Below are 5,000 nucleotides of genomic sequence, written 5' to 3' on the forward strand. Positions count from 1 at the left end.
ACATATCTCCCCTGTTCTTTGGGGTCAGAGCACAGTCAATTTTTGTATATAATATTAATTTTAAGACCTCTACCCTCTTTAACTAAATGCACGAGCTAATATGCTGTCAACTGTCAACGTGGCCTTTCATAAAACTGCAAAATGATTTTTAGCCTGCTGCAGAGGGATACACAGAGATCTTTGGTTGGGATTACTGAAAGGGAGCATCCCTTGGCAAATTCTGACACGACATGAGGAATCTTTGAAGTCCTACTTCCTTTCACTTTAAATGCTCTAGCTTTTTCCAGTTCAATTGCTGTATCATCTTGTCCCATCATGTCAGTTAGATGGACTGCTAATTATAAAGAGCTCTTTACACAAATCCATATCTTCTAATGGTCATTTACAGACATACCTATTTTTTATAATTTACTTTTCTTTTTAATTTATATTTTACCAATTCAAGATGTACAATGTCTCTGCTAGTGAACACTTCGCCTCCCATTGTCAAAATTACTTCAGTCTTATACAAGAAGTTTTCAGCCTATTATATTCCATTTGGTTTATTAGGGACCCCAAGACTAAGAAGGGTATGAATCCACAGTTGTGTAACGGGGAAGAAGAAGCGGGCCTTCAAAAATGTTGAACGAAGTCTTTTCGTTTTTAGATGGGAACAAAATCCTTTTGCAGATATATTTCTTAATCTACATAAAGGATGCTTTGGAAGTTTTATTCTGACTCTAAATAAATAAAGCAGTTTGTAAATTTTGCATATAATCGTATTAGAATGAGTTCGTGTCCCCTTAAATGTATGATTTTGTTCTTGGTATAATACACAACAATACTGTGTATCAAAATGAAAGTGAATTTATTGATTATTTGAACAGGGCGGGACTACGGAATTAAAGGTTCGCCGGATCTGCAAAATAGGCAATAAATGGGACTCTGTATTTTAAGAAAAGACAATAAATGTACGGTATTTAAGTTACTTTCAGTATCCGTGATAACAGTGTAGTGATAATATTCGAGAGTATCCATATTTATGGTATGAGTCTTATAAACAGGTAATTGAGTATGGGTTGGAAAAATAGTACAAAGAGAATTACTGAGCAAATAAGGAATGGTATAGAAGCGCTCTTCCGCAAATTTTGCATGAAAGTTGTTCATCAACCGTTCAGAAAGCCGGAAGTTTACCTCATGTTAGTTATCTGTTGAAATTCCAAATTGTCATCCCAACTGACAAAAAATAGCGGTACGGACCTTCTTGCTATGTGTGTGTGTCTGTGCATCATATACTAGTATATCTGTATCTTATATATATCTCGATCTACCTATACATCCACACACACACGCACGCACACACACACACGCACGCACGCACGCACGCACGCACGCACGCACACACACACACACACACACACACACACACACACACACACACACACACACACACACATACACACATATATACATATATATATAATTATTTATTTATTTATTTATATATATACATATGATATATATATTCATATATATTCATATGTACCTTTACATATATCTATCTATGTATATATATATATATATTTAAGCTTTGATTATAATTTTTTCTTAGTCGAGACGTGCGACTAGTTATCTTGGATTCGGTGTCACAGCCCATGGAATGAAACATCTTTCTCCCCGTTTTTGTAAAGTTGTTCTTCTCATTTCCCATAACTAAGACCTGTAATGTTGTCCGATATTCAGATAAAAAAAACCTGAACTTGTTCTAGTAAAATTATATCTCTTAGAAGGCTTGGATTTATTATTTTATCTTGATACTCCAGTCTTTAAATTACTAGTGATTTCCATAGTGGATCTCTTATCAAAAAAGTCCACACCATTCATCCACTCATAACTTTTCCTTTGTTGACTGCAGCTCAATGTGATGACTGAAACTCACATCAGGAGGAGAAAATGGGCCCATACCGGAGAAAAGGCAAGAAATGTCAGAATTGACCAAAATCTAGGGGGGAACTGATCATGTGCCTAAGTTGGAGAAGAAACGACTATCTGCAAGAGTATATTGTACTAAAACAAGAAAGAAAAAAACAATAAAGAGGAAGAGAGAGAGAGAGAGAGAGAAAGAGAAAGAGAAAGAGAAAGAGAAAGAGGAAGAGAGAGAGAAAGAGAGAAAGAGAGAAAGAGAGAAAGAGAGAGAGAGAGAGAGAGAGAGAGAGAGAGAGAGAGAGAGAGAGAGAGAGAGAGAGAGAGAGAGAGAGATGGAGGAGGGATGTTGGGTGAGTGGCTGGAGATTGCGTGAATTCTACATTGAATATATTGAAAAGACTTACACTCTCTGATGCAGTCCTGCAAAGACTATGGACCCCAAAACATTCTGAGGCCTGCACGCCATGGTCGCTGTTAAGGATTTGAGTGGAAATGACAGCAAGCCAAGTCCATTCAAAACAAGAGATGATTCACCACTGTTTCCTTTGCTTGGGTATTTTATGATGAAACTAATGTCCTTGCCCCATTGAAGTGCAGCTGTAGAGAGGATTTTCTCCCAAATAAACAAGGTAAACCAAGCTGAACCCTAAATGCACTCGTTCATGCCAAAGCAACATAAGCTACTGCTACATGCTGTGATTTCAAGGTTCTTCCAAGCCACCTCAGTAAGATGACAGAAGTCGTTTGCTGATTATTACATACAGCTCAGACAAGTTGTAGACGTTTTGCCGTTTACCCTGGACAATCATCTGTCTGTCAAAAAGACCCAATCGAAGATGGTGATCCTAATGGGCATAAGGGACAATAAGTGGTCCAGCACATCATATGCTTGGATGCTTCCTGCTCTCTCCAACACGTCGTGACAACTTGCTGGTCCTATGAAGCCGGCAGGATGTGACCGATGAATGTGACCGTCGCGTAGTTGCCCATGCTCGCTAGGATAAGCACACCCACAGCCTTCCCAAGTTGAACTTTGGTAACCATCATGTCTGGATTCAGGATCTGATATTTTACCGCTGGGACAAAGTTGGGGTCAGCAAGTCCAGTGGTTAAAAAGATCGTCTTTTAAGTGATTGTCTGTATAGGTGGAACCGCCGTTTAGTAAGGATTTCGTTACTTGTAAATCCCACAGTGTCAGTGAAACATCCATGCCCTGTTGGTCACTGAGACTCAAGAATAAGGAGTCTACTCGAAAGTGAACTACGAGGGTGTATATGGGATAATATTATGTCCGTTTGTAACTTATGGATGTGAATACTATAAGTTTGTGTATCTCCAGTATCTATGGCACGATGCTTTTATACTTGTGTACGATCGTCGGGCAGTGAATACGATAATCTGTCCGTTAATCTCTCAGGACATCGTGGGCTCCATTACAGGCTGCTGCCTCCAGAGATGTTAAAAGAACCTTCGGAGATTTATTTTATGTTTCACTTAATCTTGAAGCATTTCCTGACGAGCGTAACGAGCGTATGCACATCAGCCTTGTGGCTCTCCACTCTTAACATTTGTTTAATTAGAGAAATGTACATTGATAACTGTTTTTATTGTTTACAATTTGTTGGAAAATATATTATCCACATTCCTACTTTTTCTCCAGTTCCAAGGTCCTTTATTTTATAGAATACAATTTCATACCTGACCTTATTGAAAGGTTTCGAAAATATATCACATTCATTTCTTTATTCTCAGTTTAATCTTCTAGTTTGTGCATGCGATTGTTAAGGATTGGGGATGGACAAGATTTGACCTTCCGGAAGCCATGTTCTCCAGGTTTTTCCCCCTTTTTGTTCTGGATCCTGGACAATTGCTTTTCTACTACCCTTTCAAGTATTTTAAAATTTTGAAGAGGCCCATTTTCTCTTTCATTTTGTCGTTGATATAGGGGCAGAAAAGTGTTAGTCTCTACAGCTTCTTCTGCTCGATCTTTTATCTCCTTTCTTTCTGATTTGTATTCATTTATTTAGTTTTGTTTTGTCATGTTTAGTTTTCTTTTTTCAGTATTTGTTTTGATCTCTAGGGACGATAGTTTTATCTCTAATATTTTTGGGACGCAAAAGTCTCTTACAAGCATCTTTTCTGGTATCACAGAACTTTAGTATATCAATAGGTGTTTGTAGTTTCAAGATCTATTTATCATTTCCCAGTCGGTTTGGTTGTAGTTCATTTTCTTTCTTGGCTCTTTGTTTTCTTGACTTATTTAATAGAATTCCATTGATGTCTGATTGAACTGCATACTGCGGTGATATATCATTTACCTTCTCTCCAAACTATTAGAAATAAAGTCAAGAATATTTCTATCCCTTGTTGGAATTCGTCGATTTGGTTAAGGTCGAAGTTCCCCTCAAAGTCTAGAACCAACTGTGCTTATTCATCTCTGTTAGCCTTTGCTCTTACCTTAATTTTCTTTTCTTCCTAGTTGTTGAAGGGAATTGTTATTGTAATACCACAGATACATGCAATTCTGATGTAATTACTGACGACATTTAAGCTTCCCTGAATAAAGGTTTCGCCGAGTCAGGTGGTCTGGATATAAGTGTGCCGATGTTTGCTGCAAAATCCTTTCTGATGTCCAGAGCTACTCCGCCTCTCGATCCAATGTGTTTGTCTTTCTTAATTATCTCTAAATCTTAATTTTTTATTCCTTCGTCTTTATGTCCTACCTTTAACGTGTTTTTGTGAGCTGCAGTGGAGGAAATGTTGATGCCTCTTAAGTCCTCCAGGTACTTTTGCTTGCTTTGCTTTTGGGTATAGACCTTGGATATTAGGAAACATGAAAAATTCTGATATTTAATTTCTGTGTCTAAATTGTTACTTATTTAAAGTTTTATCTCTATTCAGCACACTACATAGGACTGAGCGTCTGCCATTAGTAATCTACCAGTTCTGCCAACTCCTCCTTTTTCCTGTTTTCATACAGTTGACTTACCAATTTTTTTTTTTTTTTTTTTTTTTTTTTTTGTCTTTCTTCTAAGCTTGTGTCGCGGGCTGCCACGTAAACTGCTCATGATACATTTGATTATTTTCTTTTTTCT

General features: G+C 37.4%; 1 protein-coding gene across 1 annotated transcript in view; it reads left to right on the forward strand.

Annotated features, from left to right (window-relative positions):
• LOC125035175 (transcription factor GAGA-like) overlaps positions 1-963 on the forward strand; it is a 58,157-nt gene extending 57,194 nt beyond the window's left edge. Inside the window, exon 5 of the mRNA XM_047627399.1 lies at positions 1-963. This exon is cut by the window's left edge and continues 586 nt beyond it. The gene's annotated coding sequence lies outside the window, so the exon portion shown is untranslated.
• Positions 964-5,000: the final 4,037 nt, after the last annotated feature.

This window comes from Penaeus chinensis, chromosome 19 (assembly GCF_019202785.1).
Source record: "Penaeus chinensis breed Huanghai No. 1 chromosome 19, ASM1920278v2, whole genome shotgun sequence".
NCBI classification, from domain to species: Eukaryota; Metazoa; Arthropoda; class Malacostraca; order Decapoda; family Penaeidae; genus Penaeus; species Penaeus chinensis.